Raw genomic sequence first — 12,175 nt, forward strand, 5'->3', positions numbered from 1 at the left:
ATGGGAATACGGGACCGCTTCCCAGTCCGCGTCTGATCTTTCTGTCACATGAGACGAATGCCAAGGTGTTAACTCTCTTGGAATGATCAGAATGGCCTAATTAGCATGATGCGACTATGGACTAAATAGGAAAGAACATACGAGTCGATAAAGGTTAGAATAGCATGTATTTGACGTGATTAATGAGGAAACGGGACTATAAAAGGGCTGATTTTAGAAAAAACGGGAAGTCCTTTCGTGAATTTTGAGAGAGTTGAAAATCGCCGGGAACCGTTCAAACACGTCGCGCTGCTTGGTAATTATTTGTGGACTTAGGAAAATTCTCTAGTCAAAAACGTACAGTTAGATTCAGTGTTTGGAAAAAAAAATAATATTAGCATCGGACCTTAGAGGATTTTAGAATTTCAAAGAAATAGTTAAACACAGTATTTGGCGTAATAATAAATTAAGGTTGAAAAAATTTAATTAATTTAAATTCAGTGAAAAAAAAAAAGATTAGAAACGACACTACGGTGTCGCGTTATAAGCCGAGTTGTTAATACGAAGTGTTGAAAGGGAGAGGGGAGACGGCTATAATTCGAGGTTAACGCGATCTTTCGTTGCCAGAAATTTAAGCTAGGAAAATGATAACAACAATAATTAAAGATAAAATAATCAATATCGGATTCAGAGAATTTCGGACCTCGGAGAATTATTCAGATTCAGTGTTCACGCCAACCCGCGAATTCAATCGAAAATGATAGAAATAATAATAATACTTTAGTACTGGTATGAAAAGGGAAAATTAAATCGCGTACTCCACTTCGTGCGCTAAATAATAACCATACCTCGTTATAGCAAATAGTAAGAACAAAAAAAAGTTATTACTGAGATTAGAGGACTCAATTCAGTGAGATAATCAGGGCGCGCGTTTAAATTAGGCATTTACAATCTGATAGAGGAATTATTGATAGGCGGATGGAAGTATAAGAACAGGTTGTTTTGCCGTCGCTATCCCGGTGGATTAGAGGAGAGGGGCTCAGGTAAGTAAATTGCACGAATATAATATATTTGCAGGACAAAGATGGAGGCTGCTAATCCGGCAGTTATTTTGAAGGCGCCAGTTGGGACCGTAATTATGTACGTATTATCAAATAACATATGTATGTGTATGTACGAATGAATGCATAAGCTGATAAAATAAATATCATTTATTCCATGACAAAACAATTATCAATTATTCTATGGACTAGGGACGTAACCGGAATTTGTCATTATAGTTCATTGTAGGTAAAGTACCTATTTATCGTGGGGATAATTCAAATAAGTGGGTCGACCGAACCGACTTTTGTAACACGATAATACAAAAGAAAAAAAATATTCATTTCAAACCGGCTTTAAAATGGATAGGGCATTGACTCGAGTTGTGCTGAAAAACAGGTTGATTTATTAGGGTCTGCAGGGGCAGACGGCCTTGAAGATTAACTGAGACATTAGAAACAGCTCTGGAATGCGGAGTTGGTTTCAAAAAAAAATACGGCGGCTGAATGAATGGCTACTTGGGTAATAAAGGTTTGCTTCGAGGATACGTACATAACTAAAGTCATTCAACGGGAGGATCAAAAAAAAAATCAGCTAGTGTCTGAGAATAATTGAAGTAATTATGAGCAGCAATTGAAAGTCTACGAACATAGCTAAATTCATTTAACGGGTGGAGCAAAAAAAAAATCAGCTAGTGTCTGAGAATAATTGAAGTAATTTTGAGCAGCAATCGAGGGTCTACGAACATAGCTAAATTCATTTGACGGGAGTATCCCAAAATCAGACAGTGCCTGAGGGATAATCGAAGTAAATTTTGAGTTGCGATTGGAAGTCTACGAACATAGCTAAATTCACTTAGCGGGAGGATCCCAAGATCAGGAGGTGCCTGTGGGAAAATTTGAATAAGCAGGGTGGCAGCCAGGAGAAAGGGGAGACTGGGGACATGGCCAAAGGTCATATCTGAGTTGGTGATCTCTATAATTAAAATCATCAAACAAACAAAACCGTAATATATTATGTGTATCGTAATTATTAGCATTTATATTAGTATTTATGTATCAAGCGAACTGGTTGGAATTCACAACTCCTTCTCGGCGATGCTTGGTCTGGAATGTACTGTATAAATAGTACATTGCAGATTATAAAAACAAAACAAAGTAAATTTATATATATTTCTTGATATGTACTGTCTGCAGGGGGGATGTATGTGGTCTGGTAACTATCGGGATGATACACTACGGCTGCATACACGCCCTCTCAGAGGATGGGAAGCAGCCTAGAAAACTGCTCTCCACAAAGACCGCAAGTATATTTTTGCATATAGAACGAAACCGGTTCGTACTAAGTAGACGTAATTCTCGGAGGAGTTGGAATCTGGGAGCGTGAGACCCTGTTGAGATTTGGACGTAGTATGTGACGACCACAGGAATGGTCAACTAGGACACGGTGACTTAGGCACCAACTAGGAGATTGGGTCGAGTGATCATGCCAAACCCAGATCGATACGGATCATTTTCACGTCTTGCAGGAGGAAGGAGCCAGATTTTTGCTAGCAAAGTAATATTCCGAGTTCGTCATATATGCAATAACCGAATCGTACTAACACGCTTGAAATTAGTCCCATGTTATCCCATCTAGTAGGAGAGGTCGGCGATCCAGAGGTCCCGGAGGACAAATTATGATTGTAATGTACTAACAAATTATGTTTGACTTTCGTTTTGTGTATTAAGGTTTTATGACAGGTCGGTAGGACGGCCTAGTAGAACTTCTAAGGAGATCAGATTAGGGAAGGTAGACAGTATGGAGAAAGCGGGGGTTTTAGGTATTTTGATCCAATTTCGATTCGTTAACTTTGAAATTAACAACTCTGACCTCACCCCTGTCCTAAAGAGAACTAGGGGTTACCAAACAAAGTAATTAAAACCCGATACCATAAAGCAAAAAATCACACAACGTTTGGTGGGATTTAATTACAACTAAATACGAGGGAGTTACGTTGAAGGTCGTAACCGGCGTATTAATTAACTAAGTACATTTGTCTTTATATAAATGTATATATATTACTTGAGAACCATGAGCAGCCTTCGTAGCTACCGAAGGGAGAAAGAGTTCTGAGGATATTTTAATGCCGGTGGCCTAAGGTCACTTAGGTATTACAAAAAAAATTAAATTCAAAGGGTGAAAGGAAGAGACATCTCATGTTCTTTCTAAAATTGGGTCAGTTAAAGGATTAGAATGTCAATTTACTGAATTCTGTCAAATCTGAAATATTGGGGATAAATATTTTGGGTATTATAGCTCCTGGGGGGTTTGTTTTTATCAATTCTCCAGTTTCTAGATGGTTTGTGTGAAATACGTAAAAAAAAATGTAATTTTTGCCGTCCAAATTATTCATGCCAAAACTGCATAAAAATGAATTCGCAGTTGATTCGTAGAAAGATTTAACAGCACATAACTGCCTTAAAAGAGACTTGTAGATGTTGGGAATCAAAAATGTCAGTAGTCCTACAAAATATAATTGTAGATGTTGGGAGTAAAAAATGTCAGTAGTCCTACAAAATATACTTGTAGATGTTGGGAGTCAAGGGCGTCGGTAGTCCTACAAAATATACTTGTAGGTGTTGGGAGTCAAAAGCGTCAGTAGTCCTACAAAATATATTTGTACATGTTGGGAGTCAAGGGCGTCAGAAGTCCTACAAAATATATTTTTAGATGGTGGGAAAGCGTCAGTAGTCCTACAAAATATACTTGTAGATGTTGGGAGTCAAAAGCGTCAGTAGTCCTACAAAATATACTTGTAGGTGTTGGGAGTCAAAAGCGTCAGTCGTCCTACAAAATATATTTGTAGATGTTGGGAAAGCGTCAGTAGTCCTACAAAATATATTTGTACATGTTGGGAGTCAAGGGCGTCAGTAGTCCTACAAAATATATTTGTACATGTTGGGAGTCAAGGGCGTCAGGAGTCCTACAAAATATATTTGTAGATGTTGGGAAAGCGTTAGTAGTCCTACAAAATTTGAAAAGGATTAAGAACTATCTCATCACTCATCTGACCAATGGTTCCATGACTTCTCAAGACAGTGACAAATCAACATTTGAACCATTAATTAGTCATTAAAAGTGATAAAAATAGTCTATAAACCTAACCACTCGTAACTTATTTACCCTAGGTTTTTTCATCTCTTTTTATGACTTTATATCACATTCAAAAGTGTGAGAAATTGTCGCTGTCCTGAATTGTCTGGTTACCGTGTACCCAAGATGGCTCATATGCGGAAACCGTGTGGAAACAGGAGACAACCACAATACTCGTAATAACAATAAAATCCGCATTCCTCTAACACACAGTACAAAATATGGGATAAAATCTATATATGGGAAATATAGTTTATAACTCTCTTACAGATATGTGTAAAAATTGCCAGCATTTAAAAAACTCGGTTTTTTTATTTATTTTTTATTTATTAACATTTAAACCTGCTAAACTACTTATTTAGTTTGTCAGCAGGTACACAATGACAACATTTTTGCAGTAACATGGTTCAATGGTAAACAGTATGTAGGTATGTATAATGTTGATGATAAATTAACAATAAATGATAAGTTGGTTAAATTACAGAATTGTATAAATATAAATATGTAAGAAGCAGTATAAGCCTCATATAACAACACAAGTACAAATGAATTTAATACGAACAAATGAATATAATCAACAAGTACTTCTATGGTTTTAATATACATAAGATAATACAAATTTATAACGATTTTCCATTTCCCTTGAATGTGAATTCCAATTAGGAAAAAAAGGTCTTCAGTAGTGCATCAATATAAATCCTCATTACCTAATAGCCATTTCCTTAGATTATATTTGACTTTGGCTGTAAAAACGTTTATATTTTTAATTGTCATTGGTAGTTTATTAAATATTGTGGGTACAATAAAGTTTAGGGTTCTTTCACCGTATTTATTGGTACATTTCGGGACCACCAGTCCTTCATTTTGGGTGAATCTTGTATTATGTTTATGGAAAACTCTTTCCCTATACAAGGAATCAGACAATATAAGATGTTGACTTACAATATTATAAAACAATAATCCTCTGACAGGTAAAACATTCAGAGACTTGTATATTAATTTAGTGTCGCTTCTGTGTGCATTGGTATATTTGTGGATTAACAATTTTGTACTGTTTGGATATAACTTATATTAGTTTTACAAGAATGTCCCCAAGAAGTGATTTCATAACGGATTGTGGATTCAGCCAGAGATAGGTAGATTAATTTTAAAGTACTTATAGGTAAAAAATATTTTATTTCATAAATTCTACCCACAATAGACCGTAAACATTTACAAACATTAGTAATTTGTACATCCCATTTCATGTGGCAGTCAATAGTAACACCCAAATATACATAATTTTTGACAAAATCAATGGTTTCACATGAACAGGGCTGTGCAACATTTCTATGTAAGCAGTCAAAAGTATGTGTATATAACGAAGGGATTAAATTGTATCTGGCGTGTGGTGATCTTATGTGCATAATTTTAGTTTTTTTGGCATTTATTATGAGACCCGCATCATGAGACCATTTTAGGAGAGCAATAAAATCAAGCTGCATAAGGTTCATTGCAGTAATCAAATCCTCGTGTGATATTACGAATGCCGTATCGTCTGCGTACACAAAATGTTTAACGAAAGAAAACAATTTACTCATAATTGAGACGTATATAATATACAGGGTTGGCCCTAAAATTGACCCCTGTGCAACACCTGTTGAAATATATTTTCTTTTGCAAATTATTTTTAGAATTTTTACTGTTATTTGTCTAACCGATAATATATTTTTTAACAAAACTAGTAGCTTTCCTCGTATTCCTATTGCATCCATTGTTTCTAAAAGTTTATTTTTACCAATGGTATCAAAAGCCTTCGACTTATCTATGAATAAAACCAACACATGTTTTTTTAAATTTAATTAATGATTTACGTGATTTGAAAATTCCTGAAGCAACATTTCCGTACTTTTTTTCTTTTGAAAACCATACTGGTTGGGATCTAGCAAGGAGAAGGATTCTAAATATTTGTTAAGTTTTGTTTAAATGTATTTTTCAAGTATTTTTGCTAGTGCTGGCAAAATACTAATTGGCCTATAATTTTGTATATCTCTATGTTTGCCGCCTTTGTAAATCGGTCTAATGATACTACTTTTAAGTTTATCTGGAATCACTGCTTGTTTTAAAATTATATTGATAAAATGAGTTATAACAGGCCCTAAAATATGAATTTATTTCTAAATGTCAAACATTCGAATGTTGTCAATCCCTGGTGACTTTGAATTGTTTAGTTTGCTAACAATGATATTAATTTCTTCGCAGGTAGCTCTTGGTAGGTACATACTATGTTGAACTTCTGTCGGTCTGACGGTCGAAGCTATATAATCACATTTATGTATCATAGAGCTAACACTGCTCGTAAAATATTCAACAAAATTATTTGCTACGGTTTCTTCATTATGCGTGTTTAACATGTATTTTGAGATTATTTCGTCACAACTACTTTTAGACTTGCCTCCTAATATTTTATTTACTTCATCCCAAGTTTTTTTTGTATTTCCGAAATAATTTTTAAATTTATTGTTAAAAAAGGTAGACTTACATTTAATGATTTCTTTTGTAACCTTATTTCTGTAAGTTTTATATTCTAAATCAAAGAATTTATTGGTAGGAGTATTTTTCCACCTTCTGTACAGTAAATCTTTTTTTTATGTTTTCTATTATATCAGAAGTTATCCAAGATTTTATTGCGAGGGGTCTTTTTTGGGTTTATAATACATAACGATTTTACTTTGTTCATACAAATCCTGAAAATTATTTTTAATTTTAGTGTATAACATTTTGCAATCTTGTTCCTCAAGCAAGGTATGCCACTTAAAATTATAAATATTTTTGTCAATTTTGTTTTGGGATAAAAACGATATTTTTTCCTCGTGTTCTACGACTTTTTTCCTTTCAATATATTTAATATTGACTGCAGTTAAAAAATGATCCGCTTTGTTAATATTATTACATACACATGAAGAAAGAGTATTTCTTTGTTGACATCCGCTATTAAAACGTACAAATATGTGGTCTAAACAGGAACGAGTAACTTTTCCTGCTAGAACCGCTTCCCTAGTTACGTTACAAATGCATTTGGTTAAATAATTATCAGACATTATATTTTCATAGGACATAATAAGCGGGTTTTGATAATTTAAAAGATCTAGGTTAATATCTCCTATAGGTACAATATTTTCTCTGGGTATATTAGACAGAATGGAAGATATTTCACTAAAAAATTGAAGTTTGTTGGAGTTGGGGGGGCGGTATATTGCTATGATGTTTAAAATATTCTTGTTTGGAAGTGTCATAGAGCCAAGCACACATTCAAAATGGTTTGTTTCTATTGACTTCTATTGAAATGTGAGTTCATCTTAGACGTACAACAATATACCTCCACCCGGTTTTTTACTTCGGCAATAGTTGTAACATTTAAATCCAGGAATATTATACAGACAGACTAGTTCTGATTTCTGATGTTATAGCCGTTTCACATAACATTAACGCATGAATATGTTTCCAACAAGAATTTAAGTAGACATTCAGAGTATTCCAGTATTTATAAATCGATCTAATATTCAACTGAAACTGGTGACCGGATTAATCATCAAAATAATAATTCATCACATCTATAAAAAGTTATTTAAAGTCATGGAAAGTGATGAAACAAAAACTTTATTAACTGAGTTAAGTAGGTTAGGTTAGGTTAAGTTAAAAAAAAATTTCATCGTTTTTAATGACTTTATATCACTTTTTAAAAGCGTGTTGAATAGTCACTGTGTTCAATAAGCATGGAACCAAAAAATGACCTAACCATCTGGATGGATTTATCACATATTGATCAACAAAAATTTGTCCTTGCATGCCAGGATTTGAACCGACGACCTGTGAATTCATAATCAAGGATCTACGGACGTTCACCAACCTTGGTGAACAGTATTGAGAGAACTGCGTCACTATCAAAAAATAAGGTGTTACACGGGAGACAAAATAATGAATCTTAACAATTACCTTATTTATATAACAGGTGAGGATTAATGGTAATCTTAGCGATGTGCTTGTTGGCTGAAAATGGACATTATCAATGATCAATGATCATTGGTTACTGAAAGTAAGATGCACGTCATCACGTAAAAATGGTTTTGGTAGTACGTATAAATTAATTGGTTTGGTAATTATAACGAGTTTTCCAATAAGAGGTGATATTTTGATATTCAAAGAGCTATCGAAAGATGATTAATATTTTTTATGGCTGGAATTGGATGGTATTGATCTGGACAGCGTTTAATTTCAACAAGACGGCGCTACGTGCCACACGAGCAACGAAACTATTGATCTTTTACGGGAAAAGTTTGCGGACAGTGTTATCTCTCGAAGAGGTGATCACAATTGGCCACCGAGATCTTGTGATTTAACACCTTGCGACTTCTTCCTTTGGAGCCACGTGAAAGAAAAGATCTACGTCAACAGCCCAGCGTCATTACAAGACCTCAAAGATGGAATTCGTGAGGCTATCGAGGACATAAGGCAGCCACTTTGCGATTTGGTTATGGAAAATTTCATCAAAGGATATGGTCCTGTAGGCGTGGTCGTGGTGGTCATTTGACTGATGTTATTTTTCACTATTAACGGCATACCTTCTTCTTTATAATGAAGTAAACATTTGATCATTTATATTAAAAAATGGCATTTTTTTAAATATCAAAATAACACCTCTTATTGGAAAACCCTTTACATTGTTGAAATGCATAAATATATGCGTCCATAGTTCCTTCTAAATTCAATTCGAGAATCCACTACCACCATAGACAAACCTCAGTCTTCTTGTTGTTGAACGCAACGTTCTAGTTCCCGAATGTTGGTCGAATACAACTCATTCTCCGCCATTGAACGAGCCGTCTTGTAAAACCCGCAAAAGCACCGTGCGCACGTAAACCCCCCGCCGCTGTCAACCTGCATATCATTATATCATGTGTTTGAAAGACAATTACCTTCATGTGCGCGCTGTGATCACCAAAGAGGCATTGAGATGCAAGAAGCGTTGTCTGTGGCATTTTCCATCCCTTTCCTTACTAATCCCTGCAATAAGGCAACTCAATATGATATGTTTGCATCGTACCCGTAATGAACGGAAAGCACTAAACCAGCGCAACTAAATAATGAACGATGACAGCTAGGAGAACGTTATTTTGATAAAGTATTTGGGAATAGTTCTAGACTCAAAGATAATTTTTGGAAAAAACGATTTAATTGCCAAAAAAATGGTTAAGAAAGTGGCATTCATTGGAAGAATAAGGAAAAATTTCGATAAAAAACAAGTTTACTAATTTATAAAACAGTTCTAAACGTTGTTCTAGTAAATAATACCTAAATAATGTAGAGCATAAAAAATTCCAAATAATCCAGAATAGAGCAATGAGACATATTTTGTAGTCTAATAAATTAATATATATCAATACGGATAAAGCTTGAGGATATAAATTCGACCAGTGCTAAGCAAATAATTTTCTATAACGTTTTACTATTTATCTAAAAAGAGTTGTATTTTTTAATGATAAACTAATGTTTATAAGGCGAGGTTTTTTATACATGGCACAATGGATAACAAAATATTATTTTTACTCTTGAGATATTTTCAATTATTATGGATATTTCAGGCAAGTAATTATTGCTTATAACAATTTATTACAAAATTTTTAATCAACAGATACCAACCAATCTAGAAACAAACTATATAACAATCAATACAGAAAGAAAAAATAAACTAAAAAGATTAACAAATCAAAAACACAGAATTTTGTATATTGGTTGGGCCTCCTGTGTGGGGTTCCACACAGGAGGCCCTGAGGAAAATTATGTCCCTCGAGGCCTATGTCATCTTTGGGGATGCTGTGTGGAGGGTCTTTATAAGGAAAGGAATGAGAGGAAGTTCTGGAAAGGAAAAAGGCATGAGGGATGGGTAGGAATCCAGGAGTGACGGACGTATTACTCTTTCCCTCCCGCTGCTGTGCAATACGTTGGGTCGCGTTAGACCAGCTGGTCAAAGGGTCTTCCCAAACACACCTCACCTTACGAACCCGGGCACCCCTGCTAAGTCACCAAACGTAGCAACCTACTGGAGTGACCTATGGCAGAGGTTTTGGTTAGCAAATAAATGGTTCCTGGGACGACTGTAATATGACCTATGTAATAACTGTAAAAAATAAGCAAAGTATAAGCTAAAATTCAAAAATGAATGTTATATTAGAAGGAGAACTATTTTATGTTTACTAAATAAATAAAAGAAATTTCCTGAATTTTTGCAGTAGGTATGCAGGCCAACTTCAAATCAATTATATCAACAAATTACGTTACACGTTACTATAAAATAAATATTTTCAAAGTACCGGATTTTCAAGGAAAGTAGAGGATTACTAGTGTATACATGATCACAGAATTTTCCTTACATTTTCCATACATGAATAGCGTTTTATAAGAAAGATGTCTCTCTGAATGCCTTCTTGTATGGCACGTTATTATTCACTGTACGTGTACATAAAAATATACAGCCTGTATCATAGAATAAAGAACACGACTGAATGCATGTGACATGAACAAATCTTGGAATTTCAAAGAGTAAAATATTCAAGTAATTTAGGTAACATTTGATGCGATCCTTGGGGCGTTCTACAACCTGAAAGGGGTTTCATTTGCTTTCGAAGTTGAATCGTACGACTTGGAATTTTGTTTCATTATAGAATGTAAAATATGCTTATATTATACATTATTTTATTAATGTAAAGACATTTTGGGAGGTTGATAAAAGAGGAATCTGCAATCAACATATCGACGCTCATTAACAACTTCTTAGATATATGGGACCTACTCATATCTAAATATGTTAGGTTTCTGTAACAATGCATCTAATCTAAAAAGCCCTCTACTATATAGCAACCAAATTTTATAATCGTTCCGACTTCGTTCAATGGTAAAAAACGTCTGAGAATCAAAGATGGGAATTAAGGTTTTTGTTTTAATATTAACCCTTCAAGCCTTGGAAGGACATTACTAGCCACAAACATTATATTCCACCATAGACTATGAAGGACAGGTCTGACCGTGCGTCCATACATTATAATTTTTTTTTATAATGTGTAGATTTTTTCGGCGTTGAAAAGATAAATAATTATTCTTCTCAGTTTGCCTCAAATATTTATAAATAATTAAATGGATAAAATCCAAATAATTGTCAAAGTGTGTGATTACAAATTGACGGGATTTTTTCATTGACAGTTGAGAGTTTAAAAATTATTTATATTTTTTATTGCATAAACGGCAAAAAGTAAGTAAAAAATTTATTACTAATTCCCTACACATAGGGGATATGTTTTCTAAACATCGAATTCTTGGAAAATTCTGGACGTTTCAGGTCAAAATGTCCCGGTTTTTTTGTTTACTTACATGTTTGATATTAAAAAATATATTTTTAAGAAATATCAATGTTTATTTCATTTACAAACATTTCAATGCTAATTCTTTTTATAACTAAAATAATAATAAATATGTAACACATTTTAGATACTTCGGGAGCATTCCGAAATTTCACCGTGGTCGTAGGTAAAAGTATTTTAAAACCTGCAGACTTAAATGGTTTCGTTTTTAGTTTTAGCGATTATTGTAACATAAATTAGGCGAACGTAAGAATCCAAAGCCACCGATTATTGTAACATAAATTAGGCGACCGTAAGAATCCAAAGCCACCGATTATTGTAACATAAATTAGGCGACCGTAGGAATCCAAAGCCACCGAATATCTTGACATAAATTAGGCGACCGTAAAAATCCAAAGCCACTGATTATTGTAACATAAATTAGGTGACCGTAAGAAGGATTTGAAGGATTTCTTATCGAACACAAAATATTACAAAATAAAACATTGAAAAATGTGTAATTTGTGTTAGGCTGCCAGGTTGCAAATACATATGTGTAACGATTTTTTTATCGCTTAGATCTTCGATTTTTATATGTGAATACCGCACAAAATTCCCAACCGTCTGGAGCTAGTGAGACATTAGCA

The sequence above is a fragment of the Hesperophylax consimilis genome, chromosome 13, assembly GCF_061612785.1.
Source record: "Hesperophylax consimilis isolate HC1 chromosome 13, BYU_Hcon_1.0, whole genome shotgun sequence".
Classification (NCBI taxonomy): domain Eukaryota; kingdom Metazoa; phylum Arthropoda; class Insecta; order Trichoptera; family Limnephilidae; genus Hesperophylax; species Hesperophylax consimilis.